The following is a 24,313-nucleotide window of genomic DNA, read 5'->3' on the forward strand; positions in this document are numbered from 1 at the left end:
TCTTGGTTTTGGGTGCTGGATTTGAGAAGACATCTTGGGTGATGGTTGTTTTGGTTGACCGTTTTCTTATCTCCTGATGGGTCCATAGTTTTGAGCTTGCTCTCGACTTGGAATAGCCTTGTGGACAGCTTGGGTTGTTGTTTTTCTGGTGTGGCTTAGTTCTCTGAATCTGGAACCAGAAGGTGAGGAAATGAGACTTCTTTAACAAGGCTGTATGCTGCAAGGGTTCATGGTTGAAGGAGATGTTGGTTGATCTTGTGTTGTGGAGGAGAACCTAGAGGAGGTGGCTTTGGTGGCCCAGTTGAGGCTGAGTCTAGTGGTGTCCTACCTACCTCATCTAGTTGTTGGGCATGCAGCAATTTTTGTCACAGCGAATTTAACTGTTTCTGCTTGGTCTTGCCCAATCCAGTGCTGGTTGCAGTGACTGGTCGATGCAAGCAAAGAGAAATTTCATGCTTTGGGTTAATGCATTTTTAAGATATTTATTTCTCTAGTGCATCTGTAAGCTGCTCTTCGGCCAATATTATTCCCATAATGGTTTACACACAGTCAAAACAAAACAGTCCCTACTTGCAGGCTTGCAATCTAAAAAAACTACACACATACACACAAGGGAAAGGGGACAGGAAGGAAAGGGAAATAAAAACTCAAACTCAGATACCAATTTCTAAGCAGTTGTTCCCATGTTGAGTAGCTGGCACATTTTAGGAGGTTCTTGATGGAGATGGACCTCCACGAAAACTGGTGACATGAGCTCTGCTTCTCACCTTCTCACCTTTCCCACTGAGACAACCTGACACACACACAACTTGGGGTCACACTCATCTTTGGGTGATTCCAAGTAGGCTGACCTTTCTCTTAGTGGTATGGTCTTTTCCACTCCAGGGCAAGGGTTTCCAACCTGGGGACACATCTGGAAATCTAGGAAACTGCTGTGTGCGCCACAAAATGCCCATTTTACAGGAGGAAAAACTAGCAATGATCAGAACAACAACCCCCCAAGAAAACCCAAATCACCCAGACAAAACACCTACCCCAAACAAAACTCCAATAAAAAGTAGAAGAAGCCAGGGACCACCATCCCAACTGCCAATAAACCCCTCATTTTTAAAGGAATGGAAAGAGCAATGAGTCTTGGTGGGCATCCAGGAGGGTGTTTTGGGGTGCTGTAATGCCTATAGGTAACCACATTGGGGACCCTAACTGTAGATGGTATCTCTGAGCTACTTTTCAGTTGTGTTTAACTAGGTGTTGACATTTTGACACACCTGTAAATACCTAAAAAGAGTGCATCCTGACATTGAAAAGACGAGCTCAAGCAATCCTCAATTTCTTAACATATCCTGAAAATCAAGTTGTTTCTGCCGGGAAATGGGATGATGGAACTGCGTTGAATCAGAAGGCTCTTCCAGGCATCCTGTCTGTTGAGCATTCCTTCCGATTTGTTTACAGGGAGATTAGATGATGTTGCACCAATGCTTTCCGGTCCATTTCTCCCCGTCACTCTTTTCCTCATTTGGGGAAGCAGGTTTGTTGCGCAAGATCAAGTGAATTTGTCAGTGTGCAGGCGAATCCCACCCTGAAATAATGAGAGCCTGGAAGCAGCTGGAGGAGGGCTAGGCTGAAAAAGGGAGGTGATTTTAGGCATCCCTACAGACCTTCCCAGGAGCTAAGACCAACAGAGGGCAGGTCCACCTCCCCCAGGAGCTCAGGGTGGTGGTGGTGGTCTGCGAGAGGGCCTTCTCTGTGGCAGCCCCTAAGTCATGGAACTCCTTCCCCACAGAAGTGCACCTGGCTTCTTCACTATGCCACATTCAATGAATGCTGAAGACACATCTCTTTATCCTGGCCCGGGACATCTGAGATGTATGCTTTCCGGGGCCGTTCTATTTTAATGAATGTAATATTTTGACTGTTTTTAATTCTAAATTTTAAAAGTGCCGTAACCCACTCTGGGACCAGCTGGCAAGTTTTGTTTGCGCGCCCATCTCTCTTAAGAGGCTGGGGGCCAGCGCTGTCCGAGGACACTTCCGGGTCACGTGGCCAGCGTGACGAAGCTGCTCTGGTGAGCCAGCACCAGCGCAGCACACGGAAACGCCGTTTACCTTCCCGCTATAAAGCGGTACCTATATATCTACTTGCACTTAAGGGTGCTTTCGAACTGCTAGGTGGGCAGAAGCTGGGACCAAACGACGGGAGCTCACCCCGCCGTGGGGATTCGAACCGCCGACCATGCGATCGGCAAGTCCTAGGCGCTGAGGTTTTACCCACAGCGCCACCCGCGTCCCCCCTTGAGGGTGGATAGGTGGCATTGATAGGAATGGCAAGGTGGAATTTTGGGTCCCACTAAGTAGGAATCCATTTACCGCCATGTCAAATGACAGTGAAGTTTTCGGCTGTTGCAAAAAGCTCAGGGGAGACGGAGAACAGCAGGGGACACTTCAACAGTTTATGTAAGAGGGCTTAGGAGATGCTGGTTGATTCACGGGCTGGAAAATAATATATATATTTGCAAGGGGATTAGCTTTTGACCTGATGGCATGGCTGCGGCTTGGGGCTTTTAATTCAGATGGGATGAACTGCATCTCAGGAGAGCGAGGGATGAGCTTTGCTACTCCCAGTTTACGTGGCTGATACCAGGGTGTGCTTCCATAAAACCCCAACAAAATGTGGTCTTTCAGAAGATGAATGCTATGAAGAGGCTGGATCTCATACTGGGACAAGGCTGGCTAGAGTCCGTGCTCTGCTTGGGGGAGTTGCTTTGGTTGGGTTGTGAATGTGTTGATGCTAGACAAAGTCTGGTCATTGTTCCCTGTAGCCCTGTAGATGTGGAGAACCGGGAGCCTCTAGATCATCGGTTCTCAACCTGTGAGTCCCCAGATGTTGTTGGACTACAACTCCCATCATCCTTGAGCTCTGGGCCTGCTAGCTAGGAGTGATGGGAGTTGTAGTCCAACAACATCTGGGGACCCACAGGTTGAGAAAGGCTACTCTAGATGGTTACAGCTGATTGGTGCAGACACTGAGCCCCATTACACAACAGCCAAGGAGCCCGTTGGCACTGTCAGTGAGCCCCACATTGTCCATTTGCTGGCGCAGGTTGGACCCCAGACAAATGGTTCTTAATCTTTCTTCTTCTTCTTCCCCGGACCGCTGGGGAAAAAATGCTGACAGTCCCAGCAGACCCCTTAATGATTTCCCTGCTTCTCGTAGCAAATTGTAATGTGCTGTGCTAGATACTGTATGATTTTTAATTGTGTTTTCATTCCTTCTTTTATTTCGTTATCACGTTACAATTAGAATTGCTAATGCAATAAAATACAATTTAAGGAATGAAAGCAGCTATAAAAATGCATTTAAAAATCAATAGGAAATCTGCAATGTGATGGACGTGCTGTCTTCCGCCTTCAGCCACAAATCCATGGGCAAACCGCAGGGCCACTTGAATGAAGCTCGCAGACCGTGGTTTGGGAAGCCATGCCCTAGACTATAGATCATGGGGGCATTGCATTTTGGGGAAACAAACATGACAGGCTGCCGTGGTGTGGGTGAGCTGAGCTTGGCTTCTGTTCAAAGGGAGCACCGCACCCTGTCCTCTGCTAAATTCCAACTAGAGGGAAATCAAGGGGGAGAGGGTGACACAGCCAAGTTAGGCCAGTGTTGCTGCTGGAACTCTCAGCCAATGCCCAAGCTGACTGACCACTAGCGCCAGGGCCTGCTGCTGGACTCGAGATTTAAACCAGTTTGATATCCCTGCATTATAGATTGAACCTGGTTTGCTGTAACTGAGCTGCAGATTTCAGCAAGTTCAATGGTCATTCCCTCTTCCCAGGGAACCATGGAGATTGTAACTTTGGAGAGGGCATGTGAACCCTCTAAGATTCCCCAGGTGGGTGATACTGCACCCTGGGGGTGGGCGGTGTGATTGGCTAGGGGGCACTAAGGGGCAGGGGACCGCTGCAGGTGTAAATGGCTACCTGATTCTAGAAGTTCACAACTTCTGCTAAGTTAATTAAAGTAAATAGTTTTAACTGGATTTCGAATGCACATGCAATCAACTGTTCCCATTTTGAACTTTATTGTGCTGCTTTCTTCCTGAGTTGGTTGTGCAACCCACTATTCTGAATAATGTGTTTCATAGTGGGGCACAGGAAATGGGTTTATGGAACTAAAAGTTTGGGAACGACTGAGCTAAGGAAATGATTCCCAACTTCAGTAACACACACCTGTTCCCAGGATTCTTCAGGGGCAAGGGAATGTCCATAGTTAAAATGGTATAAGAATGATGCAAGCTTGCAGTGTATATAGGCATGCATATCAACATCTTACATTGTCTCTTCTGCTAGTATCAGAGAAAACTGCCTTATACCAGCATCCATCTAGCGCAGTGCTGCCAACACTGGCTGGCAGCATTTCTCTGGAGTTTCAGGCCAGAGTCCATCCCCCGCTCTTTCTGGAGATGCCAGGACTCAAACCCAGACCTTTTGCAGGCAAAGGGAATTCTCTACCACTGAGCAGCAACCCTTTCCGGTTGCTTGCAGGATGGGGAGAGCAACTCTATATTAAAACAGTGCCGTCTACTGCTTTCCGCTTTGCAAAAGGACCATGAGAGGAAAAGCCCTCTGCCCCGAGGCAGACGCAATCTAAAATTCCACACCAGGGAAGGCAGAAGCTGTGTGGATTTCAGTTACGGATTATTGATTTTAAAGTACTTTACAAAGGAAACGTGCATTCAGGGCATAGTGTCAACGTGTTAATAGTTCCACAACCAGTGCAGCAACAAACAACTACTGCAGGGGAAGGGAAGCTTTTGAAGCCCAAGGTTCTCATTGGCTTCTTCCCAGAGGGTGGGCGACATCACACGCCAGTGGTGGGCGGGGCCAGAGGCAAAAGTGGGTGGAGCAATGAACGTAACATTTGCCTCTACCCGGGACACTAGTTTCCACACCCATTCCTCTTTATCCTCCATCAAGGCAGGCAAGAAGCAGTAACAGAGGTCAGGTGGTTGCAATTCTATGATTCAGGGAAGTGGCATTCATGGGTCTTATTCATTATATATACCGTATGTAGGGTTGCCAATTCAGGATCATCCCCAGCCCTGAGATTCCAGGGCTCAAACCAGAGACCATGGTGATGTCCTGGGGTGGGCCCTGGAGATGGAAGTTAATTGGGAGAGGGGAGCAGAGGCAGGCAGACCTTTCCCTGTGAGTCTCCATGCTGCAATTTGCAGCCTGAAGCTCGCAAGTTGCACGGAAGGCCTTCTTAATCATTTTTCATCATTATTAAAGGTATTATCGCCCACCTGTAGGCTCAAACCCTCCACCTGCCACCTGGATGGGGCCAGGAGAACCTGGAGAACTGAGTCCACACCTGATGGTGTGGTAGCCCTGTTATATGTCATTTGGGCCCATTTACACATAGTAGATATATAGTTCATCATTATCCACTTACCATCCTGGCTCTTTAGAGCCCATTGACTTCCTTCCCTCCAGCCTCATGACTTTCAAAATTAACCTTTATATCATTGTATTATGTACATTTTCCCATTCTAGTTGCACTCATTACAAAATGACTCAAAATTTAAATAAATATAGAAAGTTAGAAAATTTCTCATTACAAGCCTTCAGACAACACTGCTAGTGATGTTAATTGCTTACAATGATCTTTCAAATATTGTATCAATTTAATCCAGTCTTTTTGGAATACTTGATCTTGCTGGTTTTGAATTTTCCCTGTCAGCTTCACTAGTTCTGCAAAGTCCACCATCTTCATCTGCCACTCTTCTTCCATTGATACTTTTTGTTGTTTCCATTTGGGGACTAAGATAATTTTTGCCACAGTTGTTGCATACATAAACAGTCTTTTATCTTCCCTTGGTATCTCTTCACCCACTATCCCCAATAAAAAGGCTTCTGGTTTTTTAACAAAAGTATTTTTAAACATTTTCTTTAACTCATTATATACCATTTCCCAGAAAGCCTTTACCTTTTTGCAAGTGGAAGAAGATACCTTCCCTTTCTTTACATTTCCAACACTCATTGGTTCTTGTCTTGCACATTTTAGCCAGTTCAACTGGTGTTAAATACCATCTATACATCATTTAGCATTTTCTTTAAGTGCACTGCGTGCAGTAAAGTTAATACCTTCCTTCCACAACCTTTCCCAGGATTCTAACTGAATATTATATCCAAAATCTGTAGCCCATAGTAGCCTTTTCCTACGTGGTGCCCTCTTTGGCCGGCGCTGATGGGACGTGTGGTGGGAACCATGTTGAGAAAGGCTATTTGTACAGCTCGTCTCGCCCGTCTTCCAGAACCAGGATTGCCTTTTCCCAAATAGCTTTACAGCATAGGTAGCCATCTCCGATTTCCAGCCAAGGCATGCTGGCCCCATGAAACGTGCAGCGCCTGCTCTCGCTTCTTGCCAGGCGTTTTGCAGCTTCTGTCCTGCCAGCATTTTGATGAGCATTATTTATTAATACGGTGATTATTGATCTCGCTTTAGTTAAGCAATGAAACTTGGTGCGTCTTAAAAACGGGCTCTTCCGTGCCTCCCCTTGGCAACGGCGAGGAGAAGAAGTGTTCTACAGAGACAGCAGCCCATAATAATCCATTACTAAGTGCAATCAGGGGCAGGGAGCGAGGGAGAGAGAGACTGCGTCAGCTTTATGAGTTCAGTTGTCCCCATGCTTTAGCTGGTTGCTAACGCTGGCCAGACTTTTAAATTGAATTAGTTCTCGAAGGTTTGGAGGTAATTGGGGCCCAAAGGAATGGAATACAAGACTTGGAAGGGATCCCAACAGTCATTTAGACCAGCCCCATGCAATCTTCTTCTTCTTCTTCTTCTTCTTCTTCTTCTTCTTCTTCTGCGATCACTTGTAGCTGAGTAAGATTGTCTTCCATAAGACACAAGATCTACCCACCCGGGAATAATGGCAGATGAAGGTGATGGACCACATGGAACTGGCGGAAATGACTGGCAGAATCCGAGACCAAGGAGAAGAGTTGGTGGAAGAAGATTGGAAGAAATTTAAAGTTTATTTACAGAAACATTGTAAAATTAAGGAATGTTAGAAGGATGCTGGAATGAAGTTATGTGGTTTTAGCAGAAATGTTATAAAGGATTAAGTAAAAATAGACTGTTAATTGGTGAAAGGAGGCAAAGTAAAGTTACATTATATTAAGATAAATTATATGACAAAACCTGGGAAAGATGGAAAGTTCTTGGTATGGTGCTACTGGAAGGAATTTTTTTTGTTTTGACTATGGCAGACCAACACGGCTACCTATCTGTAACTGATTTCCCAGGGACAGTCCTGGAACAGTCCTGGACAGCCCTCCCAGTTTCTGATTTGATCCTAGAACTTCCCGCTTTTCCTTTTCCTTCCTTTGCACCTCTCGGAGAACAATTAACAGAGGTGGGTGTGGGTGTGTAGGTATAAAAACCAGGTCCTGTTTCTACTGCAAATAAAATTTCTGCCCCAAAGGAAGGAAAATGTTGATGCTGGCCTACAAAAAACTTTCTAAAGCTTTTGAAGGAAAATACCACCAGTCCACTTTTGATTCTTTCAGCGCCATGATTCCGCAGCCAGACATTTGTTAGGAAATGTGTGGGGCATTTATTCCTTTATTGAAAATTGACCCCTACACTCTCTACTCAGAAGTAAGTCCTACTGTATTCAATGGTGCTTACTCCCAGGTCACTGGGCAAAGACGGTGCAGCCTTGCACACCAGTCCTAAGCATTTTTGTTCAGAGGTCCCACTGAGTTTAATAGGATTTACTCTCTGCTATGTTCCTAACCATTCTCACAGTTTCTAGTTTTAGTACGTATTAGTATTTCATCTTTTTCTCTGGCAGAGACTCAAGGCAGGTTACCACAAAAATTGTATTTTGTTCCATTTATCTCTGGAAGGTGTTGAGTGCGATCCCTTCTGTCACACATTTCTTTTCTTTACAACAATCCTGGGAGGTAGGAACTGCCTTGAGATCTATGGCTGTATAAATTCAATCAATCAATCAATCAATCAATCAATCAATAACAGGTGAGGCAAGTTGTAATTGGCTCAAGGTACACTGATGTGCATGTGTACATGACGGCTATTTGTGCGGTGAGATCAAATGCGAGAGAAGTTTCCTCATGTATAGTGGTACCTCGGGTTACATACGCTTCAGGTTACATACGCTTCAGGTTACAGACTCCACTAACCCAGAAATAGTACTTCGGGTTAAGAACTTTGCTTCAGGATGAGAACAGAAATCGTGCGGCAGTGACGTGGCAGCAGCGGGAGGCCCCATTAGCTAAAGTGGTGCTTCAGGTTAAGAACAGTTTCAGGTTAAGAACGGACCTCTGGAATGAATTAAGTACGTAACCAGAGGGACCACTGTACAACAGAACGTCCGTATTTTCATTGGGGAAAAAATGTCTGAGGGTATGTGTTTTGGTTCTAAGGCACAGCCTTCCTGGGGGAAAGCATGCTTTAAAATCCCAAAATGGGATGCAAGCATTCTTCCAGGGCGCAGTTCCCGCACCCATGGCCTGGATTCCAGATCAGCGGCTTCCAGAACAGCTGCAACCCCACTCTCTGCCCCTTCCCCCCATAACAAGACAGCCCCACCTGCTTCCTTGCAGTGTGGTTTTGCATCCCAGTGTGGCAGTCGAGAAAACCTGAAGTGGAGTGTGGTGGTCCAGAAATCATGGAACTGGAATTCCAGACCTGGAATCCCTGGCTGCTATAGATGCATCCATGCTCATTGGGGTGGAAGCGGGTGTAAAGGAGAACAGCAGCGCCCCCTCTAATTTGTAACAAGCCGTTTTTGATAAATGCAGCTTCTCCTGCAAGGGGTAAGGAAAGGTGATTGACCTGCTGCAATCTTCTCTTCCAACCAACTAGAAACAGAGTTCTCTCTATATCTGCTAGCTAGTTATCTTTCTGCTTCTTTTAAGGGCATTGCTAAGTCCTTAAAAGGGCCTGTGCTGCATATTTGCATAAAATATGCCTATGCTGATTTATATGTAGATATTCAAATTGCAGCCGACTTTCAGAGGGCAAGATGCCCCATTGACAACATAAACCTTTATTTTTAAAGCAATGTTTAAAAGAGGGAGGGGGTATATAAATGTCAAGAGAGGCAAATAATAATAAAAATAATAATTTGTCCCCTACCCGTTCCCGGCTTCCTATAAGAACACTCCTATCTAATAATAATAGCCTTCATTACATATCTTTAGGTGCCAGGCAAACATGTTTTTTGGTCTGATTAACAGTCAATGTCCTTTTAAATGTGTTTGTGGGAGGGGAGTTAATGGTTTTGTTTTGGTTTTGTTCTTACTGTGTATTTTTCACTCTCATTCTGTATTTTTATGTTGTGATGTGCCCTGTGATCTTCATATGAAATTTAATAAATACAGTGGGACCTCGGGTTACGTACACTTCAGGATACATACACTTCAGGTTACAGACTCCACTAACCCAGAAATAGTACCTCGGGTTAAGAACTTTGCTTCAGGATGAGAACAGAAATCGTGCTCCAGTGGCGCGGTGGCAGCAGGAGGCCCCATTAGCTAAAGTGGTGCTTCAGGTTAAGAACAGTTTCAGATTAAGAACGGACCTCTGTAATGAATTAAGTACATAACCAGAAGTACCACTGTAGTAATATTCTTCTTCCATAACTTGCTAGCATTATGCAGAAGCTGTGTGATGGGCTACAAGACGAAACCAGCCTCCCACCCATTGAAAAACCATTTTGCTTCTTCAATGGGGTCCATGATCTGCATAATATAAGTTTGTGTACGGAAGGCCACAGTGGCTACCCAAAGTCTACTCATGGCTACTAGCTGGATAATTGGAAACAGCGATGGTTCTGGATCCCAGTTTCTGGAAGCTGCAGGAGGTGAGAAAGTTCAGAGGACAGAGGAGTGGGAGAGAAGTAAGGGAGAGCATGTGATTGGGCAGAAGAAGGGGGTGCGGTTGGGGGCGGGCCGCCCTGGGTGTCACCACTGTTGGGGGTGACAAAATGCCGGGCGGCATTCTTCACGGGGCCTGCAGCACACCCAAGCCACATGTCTCTCTTGGGAGTGACACAGTGGCTAGGGGGCCCGCAGGCTCCACGCTGTCCCAAACTGTCCGACCACCGCCTCCCCCCCCCAGCTGTAGGGTGGCTGAGTGGGAAGAGGCAGGCAGACACCTTGGAGGCCCCACGGAGCATCCTGCCCGGGCTTGCCCTGCCCCCACGGACGTCTGGCCCCGCCCCTGGGCTCAGGGCACACATGCCACCCCAGGCACCTAATCGGCTTGCTCTGCCACTGGGCAGGGATGCAAAGACTGAGAGAAAAGGGGAGAAGGGGGTGGAGAGAGAGAGAGAGAGAAAGAGAGAGAGAGAGGGGGGGGGGATAGAGAGAGAAGGGTGTAAGAGTAAGGGGAAACCCCCCAAACTTCTGACTCCTCTGACCCACAGTTAGCATGCAAACCTCAACAGATCGCCCAGTAGTGGAACCCTCAACAGATTAAAAAGTGTTTAGTTTACAGAGTCTGGGGACTAAAAGGGTGAGCGACCAATCTAATTCCCAAGAAGGCTTAAAGCATGCCTCCATTCTTTTAAATTACAGTGGTACCTCAGTTTTCGAACGTAATCCGTTCCGGAAGTCCGTTTGAGTTCCAAAACGTTCAAAAACCAAAAACTCAGCACGGAAGCCTCAATACGGAAGACTCAGTACTGAAGCCGCGTTTCATGTTCGACTTCTGAGGCGAGTTCGAAAACCGAAACATTTATTTCCAGGTTTACGGCATTCAAAAACCGAGGTACCACTGTATAACAAATAATCACCACCACCAGTATCTGAGTTGGGTTAGCTGGCCAGCTGGAGATGTCGTTTTCCATGTTTGCGCTGTTATCTACCGAGGCTAATAATAATAATAATAATAAATGTGGTGTGTTTTTTAAAAAACAAACAAACAAACAGAAGATTCTGCTTCCCAGCAAAGGAGAGACACTTATTTGTTTATTTTTGCACAATCGGCTGAATTAAAATAAATAAATAAAAGGGACTGCGTGCTTTTCCAAAATTGCCTCTGGCGAAAGGGCAAGTGGCTTTGGAAGGAATGCCGCCAAAGCATTTCTGTGGCACTTTGAAAAGCGGCGAGATGGAAAGACGGGTGGCGAGACGGAGAGGGGTGGGTGCGGAGGGGGCGAGGGAACAAGAGTCAGGAGGATTCGGAGAGCACCTGTCTTTGGGAGTCGGGGGACGTGGGGATTTCTGGGAGGAAAAAAAGATCTGTCAGATTTGCAATGCGGTTAGCAGTCGGCGCAATCACGATATATTGCTGTGCTTCCCAGGTTGGGATGGATGGGAAAGGCTTCTTCGCACTGAAACTCCGACAGCAGTTTTGTGGGACAGGAACGGACATCTACGAAGACCGTGTTGGAAATGGTCTATTTGAACTCTATGCATCCAAAATACTTGTTTTGGGAGGGGGAGTTCTCCAGGCCAACTTTCCCAAATAGGGCAAAAGGTGACATTTGCCAGAGGCAGCTATGATTCAGAATGCCAGTTGGTGCGAACCACAGGAGGAGAGAGGGGTCCTGTGTTCGAATCCTGATTGCAGGTTTCCTACAAGTATCTGGTTGGCTGCTGTGAGAACAGGATGCTGGACTATTTGGGCCATTGACCTGATTCCGATGTTCTGAATTTGGTTCTTTTTGCAATTTTGTGTGAACCACTGCAATTCGCGCTTCTCAAAACGATATGCGAACCGGAACAAAGCCATCCCGCGACACTTGCAATTCCCTGAATTTTGCAATCATAGAATCATAGAATCATAGAGTTGGAAGAGACCACAAGGGCCATCGAGTCCAACCCCCTGCCAAGCAGGAAACACCATCAGAGCACTCCTGACATATGGTTGTCAAGCCTCTGCTTAAAGACCTCCAAAGAGTTGTGCAATGCAGTTGTCCAACCCAAAAATGTGTGCATGTCATGCATGTGTGAGTGAAAACGACATGCAGATCATAGAAGCATAGAAGTTTAGGGCTGGAAGGGATCCTAAGGGTAATCTAGTCCAACCCCGCTGCAATGCAGGAATGCATAATGATAGGGGAAATTGATTGCAAACATGTGCTTATTGGGGGGAAATGCACTAAAATTCTGGTTGGTTTTCATGAGGACTTGTTTCATATTTTTCAAAAATGGCAAACGGATGCAGAAATCTGATGACCTGAACAAGACGGGAAATAAGAGAAACGGAAAGAAACCTAAATGGAAAGATTCATCAAACCCAATACCAAAAGAAATGTTATTTCAGTCCTTTGGTGTCTTCAATTTGTAGACTGCTGCACAAATGCCCTAGAGGAAAGTTCTCTGCCCTGAGAAACTTCCAATATATAATTCAACCTGGCAAGAGGCAAAAGAGGGACAAGAAGAATGTGTAAAGCAGGCATTCCGAAACTCGGCCCTCCAGCTGTTTTGGGACTACAATTCCCATCATCCCTGACCACTGGCCCTGTTAGCTATGGATGATGGGAGCTGTAGTCCAAAAACAGCTGGAGGGCTGAGTTTGGGGATGCCTGGTGTAAAGTGTTAAATTGCAATAGGAATGTAATGTGGTGCCCACGGGTGGCGCTGTGGGTTAAACCACAGAGCCTAGGACTTGCCAATCAGAAGGTCACTGGTTCGAATCCCCGTGACGGGGTGCGCTCCTGTTGCTCAGTCCCTGCTCCTGCCAACCTAGCAGTTCGAAAGCACGTCAAAGTGCAAGTAGATAAATAGGTACCGCTCCAGCGGGAAGGTAAACGGCGTTTCCATGCGCTGCTCTGGTTCACCAGAAGCGGCTTAGTCATGCTGGCCACATGAACTGGAAGCTGTCTGCATACAAACGCCGGCTCCCTTGGCCTATAGAGCGAGATGAGCGCGCAACCCCAGAGTCAGGAGTCTCTTTACCTTTACCTTTACCTTACATATGTTACTGGACTGATGTTGGGGGGGGTGAGTAGTAAATGCCTGCTTGTTTCCCACCTGCTGTTTCACCATTGAAACTGAGTTTACATATTTCCTCCTCCCTCCCAATCCATTTTCCTTTTGTGATGTGTCCTTCTAATGTCTTGTGTCATGTCTGAGAGAACAGGACCTGACCTCTTTTGTTTAGTAACTTGTAAGCTGCTCTAGGGGCCTCTCTCTTTTTTGGCTGAAGAGTGGGATAAAAAACGTTTTAAATAAATAAAATATCTGCTCAAGCGTATATTTCCAGATGAAAGGTTTACTACAAATGGCATCCCCCTTCTTTCTTTACCTCCGCCCTTCATTTTTTTTTAAACAAAATAAATTTCTTATTTAGCTGGCAATTAGCTCGTGATATATTTGGCAGGAAGGAACTCTGTCTTTTCGCTTCCTCCATAAATCATGAACTTTAAATATTTACAATCGGGGGGTTGGGGGTGGGATCTGCACCTATATATTCAGAAATCTGTGAATCTTGCTGCAGGTTTTCTATGTCTCTCTGTGTTTTTTCTTCCTTCCATTTTGACATAACTTGGGTTCTCTAGGAAAGTTGCAAAATGGCCAGATTTAAAGCAGACTAAACCAAATCTTACCATCATTAAATACCTAACAGCCTGAGCTTGTAAAAATGTTTCCCCAGTGAAATATTCCAGAAGGATTTATCCCTAACTTAAGGTGCAATCTGCACCATACATTTAAAGCAGCAGTATAGAACATTAAACAGGCATGGCTTCACCCAAAGAATCATGGGAGGTGTAGTTTGCTAAGAATGCTGAGAGTAGGTAGCTAGGAGATCCCTATTCCCATCACAGAACTACAATTCCCAAAGTCCCCTGGGAAGAGGGATTTGACTTGCAAAGGACTCTGTGAAGGAGATCAGGGTCTTCTAACACAGTGTTTCCCAACCTTGTGCCTCCAGATGTTTTTGGCCTACAACTCCCATCATCCCTAGCTAGCAAGACCAGTGGTCAGGGATGATGGGAGTTGTAGGCCAAAAACATCTGGAGGCACAAGGTTGGGAAACACTGTTCTAACATCTCTCAGCTCCCGTAGCAAACTACAATTCCCATACAATTCTTTGAGAAACTATATGAATGTTTGAAGTTTAAAGGGGAAGGACCTTAGTGATGCCAGAGAGCAGGCCCTGGAGATGGAAGTTAATTGGGAAGATGTCCCCACACAGAGTATCTCTGCTATAATTTGCAGCCAGCTCCTGCTGGGCTGACGCTTGCAAGCTCCGTGCAAAGTCTTCTTAATAATTTTGTGGTTATTAAAGGCAGTCTCGCCCACCTGGAGATTTCTTATTTTTACAATAATTCCTTATTTATTTTTTATTATTCTGCACCCCCTCAGCTTGGCAACCCCTGTGGAGGAACTGCACCCACTAGGGCTCACCTCACAGGGTGGTTGTGAGCTTAAAACAGGAAGAGAACTATGTATACCACTTTGAGCTCCTTGGAGGAAAAGGTGTGTTATAAATGTGATAAAGAGGTAAATAATCTTCCCACAATGGGGAAGACTGTGACTGGATGAGCTGTGTGATTGCTCCAGTCGGCTGTCCTTTCTCAGGGTTCGTTATTTTTAAACTGTTCCTGCAATGGACAGCCCTTGAATCACAGCAAATACTTCTCCGCCAAGTGTCTGAAGCAGAGGAATGCCCTCTCTTAAAACATGGCTGCCCTAATTCATAAGGGCACTGCGACTGCCCATGGAGGTTCCACCTAGCCAGTGCCAGATTTATGAAGCCTAGGGCCTTAGATGCACTCTCTTCAAGAGATAGGTTTAGGATAAAATCCTTTATTCCTGTATTAGATGCACTTGAAGCCAATTTAAAAAGAAGTACAGTGGTACCTCAGGTTACATACGCTTCAGGTTACATATGCTTCAGGTTACAGACTCTGCTAACCCAGAAATAGTGCTTCAGGCTAAGAACTTTGCTTCAGGATAAGAACAGAAATTGGGCTCCTGCAGGGCCACAGCAGCAGGAGGCCCCATTAACTAAAGTGGTGCTTCAGGTTACAGACCTCCAGAACGAATTAAGTACTTAACCCGAGGTACCACTGTACTGAGGGACGCAGGTGGCACTGTGGGTTAAAGCCTCAGCGCCTAGGACTTGCCGATCGAAAGGTCGGCGGTTCGAATCCCTGCGGCGGGGTGCGCTCCCGCTGCTCGGTCCCAGCGCCTGCCAACCTAGCAGTTCGAAAGCACCTCCGGGTGCAAGTAGATAAATAGGGACCGCTTACCAGCGGGAAGGTAAACGGCGTTTCCGTGTGCGGCTCTGGCTCGCCAGAGCAGCGATGTCATGCTGGCCACGTGACCCAGAAGTGTCTCCGGACAGCGCTGGCCCCTGGCCTCTTGAGTGAGATGGGCACACAACCCCAGAGTCTGTCAAGACTGGCCTGTACGGGCAGGGGTACCTTTACCTTTACCTTTTTACCACTGTACTGCGTACAGTGATGTTGCACAATTGTTTTCCATTCTTGCTATTCTGATAAATTCAGAAATTCAGCAAAGTGTTGAACTGTTGATGGAAGCACACCCAGAAGATGTTGACCTGAAACTTATTGAACTTTGCACTTTCACCTGTACATGAGATAAAATCATAGGCTTACAGCAGAGCACTCTCTGTCTCATACAGACCTTTATCAAATTATATACAAGGAAAAATTCAAATGGCCTTTCCTAATGTGGAAGCAATCTTGCGGCTATTTCTTAGCTTTATGGTCACTAACTGCTCGGGAGAGAGGAGTTTTTCAAGACTCAAAAGAATTAAAAATGAATTCAGGGCCACAATGTCCCAAGAGAGGTTGTCCACACCGAGCGTTCTGTACGTTGAAAGTGACAAACTGAGACAAACAAATTTTGATGAAGTTTTCTGACGTCCTTTAGAGGAGGAATTGCGTGTCGAGACCCCGCAGCCACCCCCTCATTGGAAATAACTCACACAAGGACACGGATATTAAGTTTATTGGGCAAATTTTGGCCACAACTTTATTGAAATTACAGAATGTGAGCGGTATTGGCTTAGGCATTGATTGGACCTGACTATATCTGACTCCTACCCATTGTGCAGGAAATCCCAGTAAGGGTAAGCCACCGATAGGGGGAGCCCTGTCGATGCGAAACAACTCAAGCTCCCCCTGGTGTTCCCATTGGGGTCATGTCAAGGCCTTAGCCTGCCAGCCGGGCTCCAGACTAGATCAACACCCCCGGATTCCATTAACGGAATACCCTCTGGCTCGCACCTCCATTTAAGCGGCCCCGGCCATGCCCCCCCCCGCCAGCGGGTTGGCTGGCCAGTCTCTGACGTGGCCGGGATCCCCCAGGCAACGGGGGACAGAGTCCCCTGCCCCCGGTGGGGAGTGGATGGCCATGTGGTCTACTGCAACTCCTCCCCACTGGGAAGTGGAGCGGATTTGCAAATTGCAGAATTTCAAACACCCGTCATCACTCTTGGCTTCACTCAATTTTGTTTATGACACTCTTCCATTTTCTTCTAGTCGTGAGGCTGGGGGAGATTGGGAGGGGCCTCACAAATGGAATAGCCTAAGGCACCTAGTTGTTGCGGCTAACCACCAATGCCTGCTTTCCCTCCTGCAAAACCTGGAGCTGTGTTTCATCAGTACCAAGTGGAAACATTCCCTTCCCCGAAGGAAGGCTTCCCAGCTGAAGCTACGCTAGCTTTGAAAGCCGCCTGACGGGCTCTTAAGTATTTATAGGCGGCAGCGAATATCCATGACCTGCAGCAGGTGGGCGTTTTCCAAACAGATGTCCAGGGCTTGGGCTGGGTTCTTGCAGGGCTGAGCGAAGGCAGTTGACGAGGGAAGGGTTGCCCCCACATTTATAGTCCTCTAAAAAAAGCTTCTGCATGTTCCTCTGGGATGGACAGGTGCCCAGCTGATCAATTTACTGCCAGGGTCGAAGGTCAAGCATTCCGAACACGCATGGGAGAGACATGCACTCCTTGGATATGTCTGAGAAACCACAGAGACTTGGAAAGCTTATATTCCCCTTTTTTAAAACTTGGGAAACTTTAATGACACAGGATGAGGGCAATGGAAGATGTCTGCTGCAGAGATGAACTAGCAGAGCTCCTAATAATAATGATAATAATAATAATACCACACATTGCTTTCTATGGGCTGACAAATAGGTAAACTTCAGTTTCTCCTTTGAATTCAGTTATCCACATTTCCATAGCAGTTTGTGGGTTATTGTAATGTTGTTGTTTTTAAAGCTGTGAAATTTCATCAACCTTTCAGTGCAAATTTCTTAAAAGGCACACGTTTTTGTATGAATGTGTATGGGCACATTTTTGCAAAGCTGTTTCAACTAATCAAATGGATTTTTGTTATTTTCGTGAATGCTGTTTTTGTGAATAGATTTATCCCTATGCATTTTTGCACACATGACTCAACTGGAAAATTGCAATACAAAATTCAAAGAATTTTGAATTTTAAAGGTTGGCTGCTTTTTGTTTCATGGAGTGTTTTGAGAAAATGCAGATGGGGGAGGGTCACATTTAAAAGCAAATGGAATCAATTCCCCCCCCCCAATTGGTGTATCTAAGTGTTGCTCACTGAAATCAGTGGTCTTAGGTAAGACATACCCATTATGTAAGTCATTTATTTTATTTAAAATATTTCTAAAATAAAAAATATTAAAATATTAAATATAAAATATTTCTAAAATATTCCCCTTCATTACTTAAAGCTGCCTCATAGTGCATTACAATCAATTACTTTTCAAAATGCATCATAAAAGTATCAAACAAAAATCTTCTTCTTTTACGTTCCTTTACCCATTGATTTCAAAGGGTCTACTCTGCGTAAGACCGACGTTGGATAAAACCCAATGGGTAATTTAGTTCTGTGTGCTTCATTTTTAATTTTTAATAGCAGCTTTGTGTCTTAGTGTAGGGCAAGGGTGATCATTAAAGCATTTGGGGAAGGGATTAACTGTTTCCTCCTCTACCCCACTAATTAAAATCCAGTACAAAACAAAAAATTCTTTTTTTACTGTAAAAGGCAAGGTCCCTCTGAGAGACATGGTAGGAAAGACCTCCTTCCTGAATCCATTTCTGATCCTTATTAGCTCTCTCACACACAAACACACAGTGCCCAGCTATGCATCCCCTCCCCAAAATGACTTGAATTTGCATAAGAATTGCATGAGCCAACTTGGAAAAAATTGACCATTAGGTCCAGTCATGACTGACTCTGGGGTTGCGGCACTTATCTCGCTTTATTGGCCGAGGGAGGCGGCGTACAGCTTCTGGGTCATGTGGCCATCATGACTAAGCTGCTTCTGGCGAACCAGAGCTGCGCACGGAAACGCCGTTTACCTTCCCGCCAGAGTGGTACCTATTTATCTACTTGCACTTTGACGTGCTTTTGAACTGCTAGGTTGGCAGGAGCAGGGACAGAAGAAGAGGAGCTCACCCCGTCACGGGGATTCAAACCGCCGACCTTCTGATCGGCAAGTCCTAGGCTCTGTGATTTAACCCACAGCGCCACCCGCGTCCCAACACTCTGTGAGGTGAGAAAGGCTGAGAGACTTCAGAGAAGTGTGACTAGCCCAAGGTCACCCAGCAGCTGCATGTGGAGGAGCAGGGAAGCGAACCCAGTTCCCCAGATTACGAGTCTACCGCTCTTAACCACTACACCACACTATAATTTAAATGGAAATACTGTACTTTTTGGTCTATAAGACACCCCCATGTATACGACTCCCCCTATTTTGGGGGACTCGAATTTAAGAAAATGGGGGGAGATGGCACAGAGTTGTAGAGCTTTTTCGCAGAGGGTTGCCCAGCAGTGGCGTAGCAAGGTCAGGTGGTACCCGGTGTGGAAAACTGAAATCTAGTTGGACTCCTAAGTGACTGCGATCTACTCACAGTATAAAAAGACCGGCTGTGATCTACCCATTGTCATTGCCAGGAGCTGTTCATATTTTTCTTAGGGAAGAATTGACCAAAGTTCTTGAGCTTTTTCGGGAGGAGGGTTGCCAAAGTTGCTGAGCTTTTCTTGGGGTTACAGGGTTTGGCTCCTGAGTTTAGGGAGCTCCTGCTTATATCCTTCCATCCACCCTTCGCTTGCTTGTTTGTTTGCTCGCCTGCCTCCTTCCCGTCCTCTCCAGCAGCCAGGGAGTGCAGGGCTGGCAAAACGGCAAAACGGTGCAGTTCTGTAATGGTTCTAGGGGTTGCTCGTGCGTAAGTCGCCGCCACACCTGGCTGAGTTACCTGGGTGAACCCTTTCTGTCCGGACAGCCACCCATCCGTGGCTGTCTCAGTCGCTGGCAGAATCTGTCAGTGGGCGTTTCTTGAACTTCTTCCAGCAAAGAAGTTCTTTGACGCCCAGTCGCCTCCTACTCTCCCTGCGCGGAAGTCTTCTGCGCAGGGAGGGTGTGGGCAGCGGAGGTCCCGTGCTCTCCCTGCTGGTCTCCTGTGAGGAGTCCTGGAGCCTTCTCTCCGATTCCCCCATCTGCCCCCCTCCTCTACTGGTGCTACGCTGATTTCCTTCCCCAGCAGATGAGCTGTCCCCCTTCCTGCTGGGACCCTCTCCGCCATCCCTCTGGGGCCCTCTCTCCTCCTTTGGCTCCGATGGCAGTTCCCTGACAAGCTCCCCCCCTTCGCTCAATGGCTCGTGGTAGGTAGGAGTCACAGGCGGCCGATGCACAGAATGTCACCCCCCTTGGTGATGACACCTGGGGCGGTCCACACCCACCTTGCTCCGCCCCTGTTGCCCAGAGTTGGTGAGCTTTTTTTAGGGGGGGTTGCCAAAAATCGCTCACCAGCACACGTCACAAAATCTGTCAATAACATGCCCAATAGCCACTGACAGCATGTGTCACATTAAAAGAAAATGTAATGAAGATGGTATATAGGTGGTATATGACACCAGTAAAATTAGCAAAAATGTACAAAACAAAAATGTTGGAGATGTAAGGAGAAAGAAGGTACATTTATGCATATGTGGTGGGATTGTAAGAAAGTAAGGGGGTTCTGGGAGATGATATATAATGAACTAAAGAAAATGCTAAAATATAGCTTTGTTAAGAAACCAGAAACCTTTTTGTTGGGAATAACAAGAATGGATATAAATAGGAAAGACTGTGAACTTTTTCAGTACGCAATCACCGCAGCAAGGACATTGTTGGCCCAAAAATGGAAACAAGAAGAAGTTCCGACTTTGGAAGAATGGAGGACAAAATTAACAGACTACGCAGAACTGGACAAATTAACTGGGAAAATCAGATACCAAAAGGATTATAGGTTTTTTGAGGACTGGGGGAAATTCACGGAGTATTTGAAAACTGTATGTGAGGACTGTATAACGCTAGTGTGCTTTAAAGAAGCTTTGTGAAAATATAAGGAATATTGCTAGAAGGCAAGCAAGGACAGAAATATAATATCCAATGGCAATATTAAAATTAAGGAATGTGAGGATAGGATTTAAAATACGAAAGATTGTCAGAGAAGTTGAGGGAGGTCCAATAAGTTAAAATATGTGATATGTTAATGGATACGATTGGAGTTTTTTATGGAAAATTTTTAATAAAAAATTTAAAACGCAATAGCCACTGACAGCTGCAGCAGCGACCCATCAAACCTCCACCCTATGCACTACCCATATATAAGGCAACACCCACTTTTTAGCATCATTTTTAGAGAAAAGAACACGGGAAAGTACGGTACATTGCATCTTGATTTCATGCAGAAGGCTGTGACCAGGTGAGCTGGCTGCTTGCTCTGGCTGCAATACATTGGCTAACTCCTGATGGACAACTTCAAGGCCGCTGATGATGCTTTCCTTTCTTTGGGATGCTTTTGCCTAGAGACAGAGAGGGCAACCTTTCTGATAGAAGACTGTCGTCTGTGAAGTAGGATTCCTGGCCAGCCTCCCCTTGCCTGTGGCTGCTATTTGAAATATTTATTTATTTATATAAACACACACACACAACACTGGGGATTGAGGGATAAATGTGGTTCAGTATGCATTTAAAGCCGAATCGATGAAATTCTCACTTTCTGAAAACAACCTGCAAACCAAAATGCAGCTAATCCTTTTGGAATCCGCTCCGCACGGTATTTTGCAATGCCAACCAATATTCAACACTGCCCCCCCCAAAGATGCATATGTTAGGGGGAGGTGTGCATAAAAATGAAGGTGTTAGTGACGATGACATACAGAGATGCATTGTATTAGGGGAAATGGCTAGGGGAAATGCACAAGTCAAAACCGCATATGAAATTGTGTTGATTAGGTGAAATTTTCACTAAACCACTGATGAATTTTCATGAGGATTTTTTTTTTTTTGCGGGGGCTGGGGAGGAGGGGAATGCAATGTAGTGAACCAGATTTAAAGTCTGGAAAATGAGAAACACGGAGAACTGAAGCTGACACATCGGCATTAGATCCATTTCAGTCCGGTTTCCGTCCTGGTTTTGGGACAGAGACGGCTCTGGTTGCCCTAACAGATGATCTCCGTAGACAACTGGATCGAGGCGGGTCAGGACTGCTGATCCTTTTAGATTTGTCAGCAGCCTTTGACATGGTCGATCATGATCTTCTGGACCACCGTCTCGCAGACGTGGGGATATAGGGCATAGCCCGTAACTGGTTGTGCTCTTTTATCTCTGGTCGGGGACAGAGGGTGGCACTGGGGAGGGAAATGTCGTCGCGCCACTCCTTGGTGTGTGGAGTGCCGCAGGGCGCAATTCTCTCCCCAATGCTTTTTAACATCTTTATGCGCCCCCTTGCCCAGATTATCCGGAGCTTTGGGCTGGGCTGTCACCAATATGCTGATGACACTCAGCTCTATCTGCTGATGGATGGCCACACTGACTCGGCCCCGAACACACTGACCAGATGTTTGGAAGCTGTGGCTGGATGGTTTCGTGGGAGCCGATTGAAACTAAATCCTTCGAAGACAGAGGTCCTATGGCTAGGTCGGGATGGCATGGGGATGAGGGACCAACTCCCTTCTCTTGCGGGGGCCCAATTAGTGTCATTGCCTTCCGTTAAGAGTTTGGGTGTAATCCTTGACGCCTCCCTTTCCATGGAGGCGCAAGTTACAGCAACAGCCAAGGCGACATTTTTCCACCTTCGCCGCATCAAGCAGTTGGTCCCTTACCTTTCCCGCCCCGACCTGGCCACAGTGATCCATGCGACGGTCATCTCCAGGCTTGACTACTGTAATTCGCTCTACGCGGGGCTGCCCTTGAAGCTGTCCCAGAAACTCCAGCGGGTACAGAATGCTGCAGCGAGGCTCCTCACGGGGTCTCTGCCATGGGAGCATATTCACCCAGTGCTTTTCAAGCTGCACTGGCTCCCGTCAGATTTAAGGTGCTGCTTTTGACCTTTAAAGCCCTTCACGGCCTAGGACCCTCGTACCTAAGGGGCCGCCTCTCCTGGTATGCCCCACGGAGAGCCTCAAGGTCCATAAATAACAACACCGTAGTGGTCCCAGGCCCTAAGGAAGTTAGATTGGCTTCAACCAGAGCCAGGGCCCTTTCAACTCTGGCTCCGGCCTGGTGGAACGCTCTGCCTCATGAGACCAGGGCCCTGCAGGATCTGATTTCTTTCCGCAGGGCCTGTAAGACAGAGTTGTTCCACCTGGCCTTTGGCTTGGAGCCAATTTGATTCCCTCCCTCTCTTTTTCCCCCCTTTCTTTTCCTTCTCCTCCCGCGATGAGGCTACATTTTAATATCTTAATGTTCCATTATTTTAATGTATTTTATTTTTGTTTTTAAGTTGTAATCATTCATCTTGTTTTTATTATTGCTTGTAAGCCGCTCTGAGCCCGGCCTTGGCTGGGGAGGGCGGGGTATAAATAAAAAATTATTATTATTATTATTATTATTATTATCATTCCGTTCCTACTCACAAAATCGCATGTTTTCTGCGCCGTGTCCAAACAGAAGCCCTGAGGAAGCAATTGCCTGTTGCCAGCAGCTGATACCTCCAGCCATATTTAATTCATTTTCTGAATCCCAAGTTGCGAATTAAGTGTAACTTCTGTTCTTATTGTGAATTTTTCTTTTTAGAACGATGTTGCCTGGGATGGAACTGCCATCGCAGTGAACTTTTTCATTGTAAAATGAAACACACGTCACATCTCCCCTATGGGGGGGGGGGAGGCGTGGTTTATATAAAGAATTGAAAAGCTGGTGGCACATATTACCTACAAACAAGTTAGATGATAAAAGGCTTCTGTTGTGTACAAAAAGTCACATTGGTTCAGCTGTGTCCATGGCAGCCAAGTTATTGCAAGACAAACCATTCCATTACAGCTCCTAATTTTGCACCATAACAACGGGAGTAGGGGACCTTTTTCAGCCCAGGGGCCACATTACCTTCTGTGCCATGTTCCAGGGGCCACGTGCTAGTATGACAGAAGTGAGGTGGTAGTAAATCACATCCTCCAAGTTGGAGTTAACTCTTTATTAGCAAAAACGCCATCTGCACAGACTTGGCGTAGCGTCAAGCCTAATGAACACAGCAGTTCATCCCCAGTAGGTCTTGCCCCATGGTTCAGTTGCCAAGACTGAAAGTTCCCATCTCCCCACAGCCATCTAAGTTCCTTCCTCTCGAGGCTTTCCTGAAGCAATTGAATACTGTGCCCGAGTGAAGCCAACCTCTCCTCTGCCCTTTTCATGTCTCTTCTGGTTCTGGGAGACCCATGGGGAGGTGAGATGGTCACAACAGGATGGGGAGACACCTGTGACTTGTCATTAAGCCCTGTCACCTCTTCAGTTTCTGACACCGGCTTCTCCCAGTCTTCTCCCTCTGACCATTCATCATTGTCCCAACACCACTCCCTGGGCTCTGAGCCTTCTTCGCTTGGGAATCCCCCTGCTGGGGGGGGGATTCCTCCACATCGAACCAGTCCATGACATAGTGGTGGGAGGGGCCAAAGGCAAAAGTGGGCGGAGCAGCAAATGTAAATTTCACTTTTGTAGAGTTGGTTATTTTCTACAGACGCTAACCCACCGCTCTCTGTCCTCCTCCCAGACAAGCACATTATCAAAGCTCAGCAACAAATTCCAGCCAGGCAGAAGCATTCATGGAGGAGTGACCTGGAGAAATTCCTACTGACCAGACTGTGCTGGTCCCGGGAGTAGATTGAGAGACGAGGTCCTAGTCCAGTCAGATGTTGAAGGAGCAATAAGGAGGCAGTCCAAAAAAGCTGGGGCAGGTTTCAGGCAGGTACGCACAACCAACAATGTTGCTTCTGCAACTTGGGACTGGGGCTGGCTGGCTTTTATCTGCCCCGAGGCGTAGTGTGGCCAGGGTCCTCAGGTGACTCACCTCTCCTGG

The 24,313-nt window shown here is 46.5% G+C and overlaps 2 protein-coding genes across 4 annotated transcripts in view; both read left to right on the top strand.

The window, feature by feature from the left end:
* Window positions 1-24,313, top strand: part of LOC310831093 (myosin-11) — a 1,553,087-nt gene that overhangs the window by 1,455,362 nt on the left and 73,412 nt on the right. The gene's annotated exons all lie outside the window — the stretch shown is intronic.
* CACNA1H (calcium voltage-gated channel subunit alpha1 H) overlaps window positions 1-24,313 on the top strand; it is a 385,142-nt gene that overhangs the window by 5,426 nt on the left and 355,403 nt on the right. The window lies entirely within an intron of this gene.

Source organism: Podarcis gaigeae (genome assembly GCF_964106915.1).
Source record: "Podarcis gaigeae genome assembly, chromosome: 14".
Classification (NCBI taxonomy): domain Eukaryota; kingdom Metazoa; phylum Chordata; class Lepidosauria; order Squamata; family Lacertidae; genus Podarcis; species Podarcis gaigeae.